The sequence below is a fragment of the Thalassophryne amazonica genome, chromosome 6 (genome assembly GCF_902500255.1).
Source record: "Thalassophryne amazonica chromosome 6, fThaAma1.1, whole genome shotgun sequence".
NCBI lineage: Eukaryota > Metazoa > Chordata > Actinopteri > Batrachoidiformes > Batrachoididae > Thalassophryne > Thalassophryne amazonica.
The window spans coordinates 64,704,556-64,716,568 of NC_047108.1; the positions used below are offsets into that span (position 1 = coordinate 64,704,556).

A 12,013-nucleotide genomic window follows, 5' to 3' on the forward strand; every position below is an offset into this window, starting at 1 on the left:
AACCCAACATTCTGCCCCTGTTTCACACAACACTTACAGTACTCATATATAGGCTAGCTATGAGGTCCAGCAACTTATTAGGAATCCTGACATTTTTCAGGATGTCCCAGAGAGCAGTCTGGTCAACCAAATCAAACCAATGTAGGCTGCAAATAAAATGTTGCAGAGCAAGGATGCAGGCAATGGTGATTTGCTGTGAAGCTAAACTGTTCCAGTCGCTGAGCAGCAAGTAATTGGGACTGAATCCTGTCCTTGCAATCACTTTTCCCAACACAGAGAACAGTGCAATATTTCCTACAGCTGTCCCGTTTTCCTTTCCAGAGCTTGGTGATGCCTGTCTCCCAGACTGAAGAACAACAACAAAAAAAAACTGCAATGCCAGAATAGCAGCATCTCCACCCACCTCTTTCTCTATACTCAACCTGTGGAAAGCTACTGTGAGTATTCTGTTAGCCCGGACACATGCAGGCAGACATGCACGGTCAAATAGCATTTCTCCGTCTCCCACCGGGGTGAAGGGGAACAATTAATTAGCTGCAGTAGCAGCTTGTACACCAGGGAAAACATGCAAGATGGATGGTCTCCAGGAGTAAGGTTGGTGACCCCTGCTTTCAAACATTTTTTTCTTGATTTGACAGAAAAGACAACTGCCCAGACAGTTTGCTCTGTCTACACCTGATGGTGTCAGATCTCAGTGGAGTGGGGTCCTGATCAGTACTTGGCTAAGAGAACCACTTGGGAAGACAATAAGGCGGTGTACGTTTGTCACTGGACTTGAGTCAGGAAGAGCATTCAGTGTAAAACTTGCCTCAATCTCAATGCACCTAGTTTCCAAACATTTAATTACACTGCACTTTTATCTCACATAAGATCATCTGTCCAGTGGCAACACAAACAAAGAAAACACACACACACACACAAAAAAAACATTTTACTCATGCTTTGTACCTGGTAGAATAACATTAATTATCTTGTGCTCCTTAGCACCCAGCAGACATGTCAACTCTGGTGAGTGACATGGTGATGGCGTAAACTTACACAGACCTGTTATGTGATTGGCTGTTTGCCTGTCCCTCGCAGTACGTGCCATTATCAACAGACCATTGTGACATTATTTGGCGCATGCACGCCGAGTACTCCACAAGCCGCTCATGTGGAACGCCACTGAGAGCAAAGCTTTTGAACGTGGACATGCATGCTTCACATAACAACACAGATGTGACTGAATCTATGGACAACACTGTGAAAAATGTCTGTAAATTTCCGAAAGATGTGACAATCGGAACAACGACGCAATATTTAGCAAAGAACATTAGCGCCGGCAGCTGTAATCCTGTACGCACTGTGTGTATTTTTCATGGCTTTATTTGTGAAAATCATTCAATATTACAATAACAAAAATAGTGCCACGGGCACACGAGCTCACCTGGATGATACAAGACTTTAGAATTTCTGTTACAAAAGTGGGTATGCCAAACTCCAAAGGAACATAATCAAAGTCAAAACTTAAACATCGTAAACCCCTTGGATATGTTTTGGAACTACACACTAACTACCCTCGTACCAAATTTCAGCTAGATCTCTTTTAAAACTGCAGAACAACAGCTCTAGGTGGCATTTTCAATATAGCTGCCACAGCAGCCATGTTTGATGTTAGATTGAAATGCCTCAAACAAACTTTGGTGTCCTTATATGCAGGCTTGAGCAAAATTCCAAACTGAATTGAAAATGTCTCCCAAATTCCAATTCAATTTCATGAATTTGAATTGAAGTTGCAAACAGGAAGTAGAATTGCAATTCCATGAAATTTCAATTGATAATTTTGGTGTACTCCAGAATCATGCTTTACAGAATATTCCATTTTACATATTTCATACAAATATTATTACTATGAACTTCAAGGTACACATATTTTAATTACAGCAAACATTTCTCATTGACAAATAAGAATAAAAGTAATTTAAAAATTTAATTTGATGTATTATAACTTTCAAATTATGGAAAATGGTGGAAGCATACTTCATTTCTCAGAATGCTTTACTTTATCCAAGTATTCAAAATACAACCCCTGGCAAAAATTATGTAATCACCGGCCTTGGAGGATGTTCATTCAGTTGTTTAATTTTGTAGAAGAAAAGCAGATCACAGACATGACACAAAACTAAAGTCATTTCAAATGGCAACTTTCTGGCTTTAAGAAACACTATAAGAAATCAGGAAAAAAAAAATTGTGGCAGTCAGTAACGGTGACTTTTTTAGACCAAGCAGAGGGAAAAAAATATGGACTCACTCAATTCTGAGGAATAAATTATGGAATCACCCTGTAAATTTTCATCCCCAAAACTAACACCTGCATCAAATCAGATCTGCTCGTTAGTCTGCATCTAAAAAGGAGTGATCACACCTTGGAGAGCTGTTGCACCAAGTGGACTGACATGAATCATGGCTCCAACACGAGAGATGTCAATTGAAACAAAGGAGGGATTATCAAACTCTTAAAAGAAGGTAAATCATCACACAATGTTGCAAAAGATGTTGGTTGTTCACAGTCAGCTGTGTCTAAACTCTGGACCAAATACAAACAACATGGGAAGGTTGTTAAAGGCAAACATACTGGTAGACCAAGGAAGACATCAAAGCGTCAAGACAGAAAACTTTAAGCAATATGTCTCAAAAATCGAAAATGCACAACAAAACAAATGAGGAATGAATGGGAGGAACTGTAGTCAATGTCTGTGACCGAACTGTAAGAAACCGCCTAAAGGAAATGGGATTTACATACAGAAAAGCTAAACAAAAGCCATCATTAACACCTAAACAGAAAAAACAAGGTTACAATGGGCTAAGGAAAAGCAATCGTGGACTGTGGATGACTGGATGAAAGTCATATTCAGTGATGAATCTCGAATCTGCATTGGGCAAGGTGATGATGCTGGAACTTTTGTTTGGTGCCGTTCCAATGAGATTTATAAAGATGACTGCCTGAAGAGAACATCTAAATTTCCACAGTCATTGATGATATGGGGCTGCATGTCAGGTAAAGGCACTGGGGAGATGGCTGTCATTACATCATCAATAAATGCACAAGTTTACATTGATATTTTGGACACTTTTCTTATCCCATCAATTGAAAGGATGTTTGGGGATGATGAAATCATTTTTCAAGATGATAATGCATCTTGCCATAGAGCAAAAACTGTGAAAACATTCCTTGCAAAAAGACACATAGGGTCAATGTCATGGCCTGCAAATAGTCCGGATCTCAATCCAATTGAAAATCTTTGGTGGAAGTTGAGGAAAATGGTCCATGACAAGGCTCCAACCTGCAAAGCTGATCTGGCAACAGCAATCAGTGAAAGTTGGAGCCAGATTGATGAAGAGTACTGTTTGTCACTCATTAAGTCGATGCCTCAGAGACTGCAAGCTGTTACAAAAGCAGTGGTGCAACAAAATACTAGTGATGTGTTGGAGCGTTCTTTTGTTTTTCATGATTCCATAATTTTTTCCTCAGAATTGAGTGATTCCATATTTTTTTTCCCTCTGCTTGGTCTAAAAAAGTAACCGTTACTGACTGCCACAATTTTTTTTTTCCTGATTTCTTATAGTGTTTCTTAAAGCCAGAAAGTAGCCATTTGAAATGACTTTAGTTTGTGTCATGTCTGTGATCTGCTTTTTTTCTACAAAATTAATCAACTGAATGAACATCCTCCAAGGCCGGTGATTCCATAATTTTAGCCAGGGGTTGTAGTTTGCTGTGTTTTGAATAAAGTGTGTGGAAAATTTGCAGAGCTTTCCTGAATTGTAAGCGCTGGTGGCCAGTGAAGTCACCAGTCAGTCAGGCTGCACGTGTGGTGAACGCAGCCTGTGAAAACTGGGCCGTGAGTGTAACTTTCCTCAAAGCCCCACTGATAAATCCACTGTGCACCCTGTTGATGAATAGATGAAAAAGCTGATCAAATCTGATATGGATGAGCCTGAAAAAGGCTTCTTTTTTTTTAATAGTTAAATTTGATGCACTTTAAGTATGTGTCCTTTCGCACCATGTGCAAGGTGGAGTGCAGCCACTGGACCAAAACATGGAGGCGTGCCTTTTTTTAAGTATGCGAACACACTGCTTTTAACACGCTTGCAGTAAGTCTATTTCAGATGATCAACGCAAACCCTCTTTCTCTTAAAAAGCTTTATTTTACACAGTTTTACAAAGTAGTAGCTTCTCTGCTGCTACATTGATTAGCTCCTTACAACGGTTATGCACATGCTTCATGTCTTCTCCATTTTTTGTGGGAGTGTTACAGCACCACAAACAGGCCTAGCATATATACTACAGTCTATGTACAGAGATATTTCTTGGAATGGATTTCTTGGATCATATCCGTTTCCGTGTGGACAAGGCCTTAGTTTGTAATTTTAGATAAGATGTAAAGCTGAAGTTGCAGGAAATGGCAAAAGGTCCGTCAGAAGGTTTTGTGTATGCTCAAAACTTTGAGCAGACATTGGGCAGAGAGCTTTCCTGGTGGCTACACATTTGTTTACAGTTTTGTCCTCTACTTGGTTCTTTACTTACTTTACTTATACTGATACGCATGCATTTATGTCCTGTGGCTGTCCAGTGCTTCAGACTGGACTTCCCATTGGCCAAAGCTCCAGTGCCAGGTTTGCATTCTGCAAGGGCGGAGATAGAACAGTTCCAGATGCAGCAACATGCAGCACGCTGTTCATTTAGCCAAAATCAGACTGAAGAAAAAGACTGCACAGCTGTGTGCTTTATCTGGATGTCACAGTGCACCCAGCAGATTCTCTTGGTGAGGAGCTGGAGAGTTGTTTGATGTCCTTGGTGATGCAGCCACACTGAACTCTGGCACAGTGATAAGATGCTAACATTGCACGAACATAGTGAGGAAGTAGCTATAATGTCATGATTCCCAAGTGAGACGGATTCTATTCACATATGCATTCAGATCTCTGTGAATCCCGCTCAAATTCGGCTTCCCCCAGCACGCATATGTCGTGAAACTGGGAAAATTGTTCTTCTGAATGTAGCACACTGTGTTGCCATGGAAATGTGATGTCATCCATCCATCACAACTCCAAATCCACGGAAGATTGAGGGATTACGCAATTTTCCGACCAAAAAATAAAAAAAATTTTTATACGCAACTAATCGATTTGCTCTGTTCGCCACAGTGTGACAACAACATTACAAGTATAATGCTGTAAGGCACACCTCAACTAGTTTGAGGGACTCAGTGTTGCCAACTTAGCGACTTTCTCATTAAATCTGGGGACTAGCGACAAAACAAGCTACTTTTCCTGGCGTCACTGGAGACTTTTCTGGTGTTTGACAACTCAGATCTAGTCTCTGTTATCACCGAGTGGCAGCGGGTCTCCCCACCTCTGCTGCTGCAAAGCCACAGAGCCATATTCGGTGTTTTGCAGTTGTGAATCTTGTGCCTTCTGGTGGTCCGTGACTCACGCGAGAGGTCGGTTTCAGCAGACTTCCGGTTCAGGGCACAATGTAAACACACCTCGTGAAGTGTGGACAAGACAACATCGGGGCACGGCAGAAGTTTATCACAAGTGCTACACCTCTTCTAGATAACCCTCTCAACTCGAGAGAACGCGTCATCATCATAATCGCTTGTGAACCACTGAATTGGCGCCATTCACATCCTCACTTTGCCAGTGTTTACATGCGCCGTGAGACACTGGAACGCTTCTGGCATCGTGGTGCATTCTGGGAAGCACAGGGGGATTATGGGAAACCTTAAAATGACAAATTGCAAAGCACTGAGCGGAGGGATATCGACAATCCTCCACGTTCAAACACGCACTATGCCTCCGTGGCTGTTCCCGCATTGAATGGCAAACCTGACTCAAACCCAGTCAGCTTTTACCTCGTTTTCTGCGCTCTGACTAATTAGTCTTTGAGGATCCCGGGCCTTGAGAAGTTGTGTTATTTTGAGAAGTGATAGCTGTTAAAGATTTTGTATATATGTTATCACTGTTAAACATTTGTACCTTTGTCTTCTTTCTCATGAGAACGGTGTTTGTGCTGTTTTTGCACCTAACCCTGAGACTGTATGTGTTATTCAACCTTGTTTTAGCATGCTGGGGTCAATCTGAACTGGGAATGAAGAGCTGGATGTACTTATTATTATATACAACTTGTTTTTGTAGCCGCTAACGACTGGGAGTGAAGCATGACGGGGTCAGTCATGAAACTGGGAGTAATAGACCTGAAGGTTGTTTTGACTGTTGTGATGATGATGCTTAGTGTGAAGACCAGGACACTCCAGGCAGATGAGCACAACAGCTGATAACTGCAACAGACGAACGAGATGTGCTGACCTTCGACGATAAGAGTAAAGAAAGAAAACTGTTTTTCCTTACAGCTGCGCTTATTGACGTATGTGTTTATGTTACGGGAAGAAACTTGTCTCGCGTTGTCCCCCTCCCCCTTAGGACAAGTTTTATGATGTAATGAGGGCATCTCTAATAAAAAGAGCGGGAGCACAGGCCAGACTTTAGTGTAGCCTTGGTGTACAGCCTGGACTGCACCTCCGCGCGTGCTTAATTTGACTTTCTGTCTCACTGGTGTTTCTTGACTCTGTTGTCTATCAAAGGTTTTAAGAATGTTTGGAGGAGAAAATACCCAACATTGACTGGGGGCTACGTCCGGGATCTCAACAACACCGGAGGTGTCCGGCGGGGGTCGCCAAGTCCAGACGTAAATCCTTGGCCAAGGTCCGATCGATTGATCGTGTCTGCAATTGTCGACCACCGTTGGCATCGTCTGGTTGACGAGATTTTCCCGAAGAAGACAGACAGGAGGTCGAGTCAGTGAGTAGAATTTCTTTGTAACAGTACTGAGTGAGTGGTGATCAGATCACATAAACAGTTAAATCCGTAAGCGATGGCGTGGAATCGTCTGTTAATGCAAAGCAGTTAAAATCGCGAGGAGGGCGGACTCCTCTACGGTTGCGAGGGACGCCCGTAGTTAAATTCCGGAAGGAGGGTACGGACTCCTCTGTTTTAATACGTAAAGGAAATCCCGGGTAGAAATACGTGCACTGTAAAAAAGCAGTTAAATTGGCAGGGACGGCGGAGTCCCCTAATGCAGGACATTAGTTTAAATTTCACGGGAGGGCGAGCTCCCCTGGCATAAGAAATACGCGTACGATTATTAAAAGTGTTTCTATGTGTAAATAGTGTTTTGTGTAAGTGTAAATAGAATAACTGTGTGAAGTGTAATACTTTGGACAACGTTAGTGACAACCGTGTGTGTGGATGCGGAGGCAAGTGATTCCGCTTCCTACGGGGAGGTGAAAGGAATCAACCACACAACGGCAAATTAATTGTCACGTCCAAAGAAAGTGTGAAAACTTCAGATTTAGAACACCCTAGGTGTGCCCCCGTCTGAAGTCCAAATTATAACAAGGGATAATAAAAATGGGGGGTAAGACGTCTAAAAATAAGGAAAATTTATCAACTGACGACTGGAAATTTATGGAAGCAAAAAATCCAAAAGCAACAAAGAAATTGGAGACCTGGATAAATAAACATGACTTTGACGGACGACTGAACCTGATCAGTATACAGAGCTAAAGAAGGAGTTAGAACAGCAACATAAAGGTGATGAGAAAAAGATGCAGAAAGTAGGGGCAGATTTAGTGGCATTTTGGGAGGAGGAAGCAGAGAACAGACAGAAGGGAGCGAGAGAAGCGACGATTAGAGAAAGCAAGGGAAAAGAAAGCTGTAGTTAAGGCAGAAGAAGATGTGATAATTCAGCGACAGAGAACCAGAACAGCCTCAACAACCACCGCCGGCTGGATCGTCCGGTGACAACAACACCTTTATCTCCTCTACCAGAGGATGACGATGTACCGCCACCACAGTATGATTTGGCAGTAAAACCTAGGTAAAAAGTGACAAAACCAGAAAAACCAGAAAAAACCACAAACAACGCAGTCAAGCGAAAGTGCCCACAGCCCCTCCCATGGTGGAACACAGTGACCAGGGAGGTGCCTATCCTATGATAGAAGTACCAAATCCTCGTGCAGGAACAGCAGGACATCGATCAACCATGCTCGTATATCGAACATGGAATGCTGATGATATCAAAGCAGCAGTCGACCATGATACCATCGCCACATGTCGATATCGAGGGATTTTATGCAGGATATAGAAAACATTAGAAGTTCTTACCACCTTAGTGGACCTGAAAGTCAACAGGTGTGGATGAAAGCATGTGGCCCTAATGGAGTCAGATACGCCGGAGACTGGAATCCTGCAGACCAGGATGGCTGTAAACCTTGCCACATGATGATCCAGTCTTGAAAACAAGAGTGAAGCTATGAGTACACCGGTCAAAAGGTGTGTTAGGACCAAAGATAAATTATACTGAAATTACCAGGACAACACAGAAAGAAGGAGAACCATGTGACAGAGTTTAGATGCAGATTTGAGAGTGTATTTAGGGTCCATAGTGGCATATTGCCAGGAACACCAGTGTATGAACAACAATTGAAAAACGCTCTGATCCAACATTCCAATAAGGATATAAAAGCTTGGATACAGAAACATTGGATTGGATTGCCTACAGGCACATTGGAAGAAAACACATACACACTGCTGTCATGCAGAAGGAGTCTTAAAGCAGAAAAAGACAGGGAACAGCAACAAAGGAGTGTATGTAGCACCAGGAGATGATGAAATATGTTACCAACAGGGTAACTTAAGACAGCAGAAGCAGTGCAAACGCCCCCAAAAGCCATGGCAAAACAGACAAGGTGGACAGCCACAACGTCAAGGACCATGCAACCACAACAGCAGCACAGACAGGGAGGGCCACCACGTGGTCCCCTGATTTGTGGAACTGTGGAGAGAGGGACATAGTATAGAAATTGTCCGAATCCACCTACTGAGGGAGCAGCAGGAGGAATTCCACAACGGAATAATCCCTCCGCAGCCACAGTATCCACAATGACTAGAATCCATAATCCATGATTCCACATCAGATAGGCAGTCTGATTGTGATATGGATCTGTGTGCCTTACTGGGAAATCCGGTACCAAAACCAGAAGTGACTTTGTTGGTAAATGGACGACCAGTGACATTCCTTTGTGATACAGGAGCATGTAGAACCACATGTAATGACAACATACCTGTCCATCAATTAAGCAACGAAATTTTAGGGTTCGCTCTGCAAATGGACAAACATCAGACGTCCCTATCACTAAACCCATAACGTTGACAGATCCATTTGGCCTGACATGTACTATGTCAGTGTTGAACATGCCACAATGTCCAGTTAACTTTAGGACGAGACGGATTGACTGCATTGGGCTTGTCCATAATTGTGGAACAAGGGAAATTAGTTGTTGAACGCACAGGAGGCGTTAACATGGTAAGAGAAGAAAGCGATGACCCCACATTCCACTATTACTATACATTTGACATTTCAGAAGAAGATGCTGCAGGATGGGGGTAAAGATGTCGTCTTGCAAGCGACAGCCCTACTAAAAAATCCTGAACAAAAGATGTCACCACCTGACCTGCATGTCACAATGTGGCATAAAAGATCCTCCAGGTCCGGGATGGGTGACTATGAAACAAATTGAAAAAACGTTTCACCTGTGAAGCTGACAATGACCGATTTGATTCATGATGGCAACTCAACAGCTGTCATAACAGTGACAGGTGCCACTGAAGACATTTTAAAATTGAGATTCACAGGTATGCCTTTGCATGTGTCACTTGTAAGCCATATTTGACAGAATGGCAAGAATTGGGACTGACAGTCATAACAGCTTTGTCAGCTACTGATTGGAGCAGAGTTGGACCACGAACGGAGTTCAGTCCATCAACTAAATTGTATAAAGTGCCAGTTAATGTCTCATTGGTGCTGGACAGCTGGAACACACATTGATGTGTCCACTTCACAATCCTGAGTGTTTCAGTTGAGTCCTGAAGAAGATGATTTTCTCTCTTCGGTACCATCAGGATTGTGGACAACAGGTCCTTCAGACGTAGGACTGATAAAAAATGCACAACCTGTAGTATAAGACCAAAAAACAGAATACAGACCATGTGTAAGACAGTATCCATTGAAACCTGATGCAATGAAGGAATCAGGCCAGTAGTAGAGAATTTATTAACAGCAGGAGTAATAGTGCCATGTCCAGATTCACCATGTAACACAACCATATTTCCTGTAAAAAAGCTCCGCCCTCAGTGGGGTGGAGAATGATTCAAGATCTGCAGGCAGTAAATGCTGCTGTGATTAAAAGAGCACCATGTGTCCCAGATCCACACCCTTGTTAAATTCGCTGAGACCAAATTCTAATAGTTTCTCAGTAATTGACATAAGTAATGCATTTTTCTTTGTGCCAGTACATCCAGATAGTCAATTCTGGTTTGCTTTTACCTTTAAAGGACAACGATATACATTCACCAGATTACCGCAGGGTTACGCAGAGAGTCCAACTATTTATTCTCAAGTCATGTCAGCATGTTTAGCCAATTTCGTTCCACCGGCAGATAGCCAACTATTGGTGTATGTTGATGACATCTTGATTGCCTCTGACACACGAGAAAATTGCATAACTGACACAGTAGCATTATTATGTTTCTTATTTGATAATGGCCACAAAGTGAGTAAAAACAAAGTTCAGTTGTGTAGGGATAAAGTAAAATATTTAGGACATCAATTATCAGCCACAGGGCGCACGATCCTGTCTGACAGGAAGGAAGCAATTTTGCACGCTCCAAAACCACAAACCAAAAAGCAGATGATGTCATTTCTTGGACTGACTAATTACTGCAGGGCATGGATTCCCTGCTATGCAGAATTGACTAGTCCACTTTCTGATTTGATGTACAAGGATGATATTTCAATGTCAACCGTGTTGGAATGGAACAAAGAAGCTGAGGAAACTTTTGTAAAAGTAAAACAACATTAGTGTCATCCACAGTTTGGCACTACACAGATTATAGTAAACCATTCATTCAAACAGTTGATTGTAAGAATAAGTTCATGACTAGTGTTTGGTTCAAATGTATGGCTCAAAATTGAGGCCAGTTGCCTACTACTCATCTAATTGGATGCAGTGGCAAGTGCTCTACCACCATGCGTACAAGCTGTTATTGCAGCCTCTATGGCTGTTCAAAGTAGCAGTAATGTTGTTCTATTCCATCAGTTGACACTGAAAGTTCCACATGCAGTTTCTGCACTTCTGTTGCAGACAAACATGAGCCTTTTGTCCCCAGCAAGACATCTTTCGTGTATGTCCTTGCTATTATCACAACCACATCTTACGGTAGAGCGCTGTACAACATTGAATCCATCCACATTGATACCTTTACCTGAGGATGGTGAGCCGCACAATTGTCTTGATGTAGCTACGGTCTGTACGAAAGCACGCCCAGACCTCCAGGACACACCCATCCCAAACAGTACAATTGTGTATGTGGATGGTTCTTCCACTAAAACGCTTATGGACAAACACAATCTGGATATGCTGTTGTCACAATTCAGAAGTATTGGATTCTGCTTCATTGCCATCGTCATTTTCAGCACAAGCAGCTGAATTAGTTGCTTTAACGCAGCTTGCTATCTGTTTAAAGGTACGGCTGTAACAATTTATACAGACAGCCAGTACGCTTTCAGCACAGTGCATGTGTTTGCAAAACTGTGGGGAGAGCGTGGAATGGTGACATCATCTGGAAAGCCAGTGACTCATGCCACACTCCTAACTGCACAACTGAAAGCTGTGAAATTGCCTAAACAAATTGCTATATGCAAATGTGCGGCTCACACCAAAGGCTCTGACAGTATTTCAAAAGGAAATGATTTTGCTGACAGAGCAGCAAAAGAGGCAGCAGCAACTTCTTCTATTTTTTTGGTACAGGAAACCACTCCAGATTTGCATTTAGGTCATACACTGCTTGCTGACATGCAACAGCAGGCAACTGAAAGAGAAAAACAGATGTGGATAAATAAAGGAGCTACGTA

At 42.4% G+C, this 12,013-nt stretch overlaps 1 long non-coding RNA gene across 1 annotated transcript in view; it reads left to right on the forward strand.

Moving 5' to 3' along the window:
* LOC117512320 overlaps positions 1-10,700 on the forward strand; it is a 28,175-nt gene extending 17,475 nt beyond the window's left edge. The window contains exons 3-4 of the long non-coding RNA XR_004561276.1: positions 2,115-2,126; positions 10,690-10,700. This is a non-coding gene — a long non-coding RNA (uncharacterized LOC117512320). The remainder of the gene's footprint in view (positions 1-2,114; positions 2,127-10,689) is intronic.
* Positions 10,701-12,013: the final 1,313 nt, after the last annotated feature.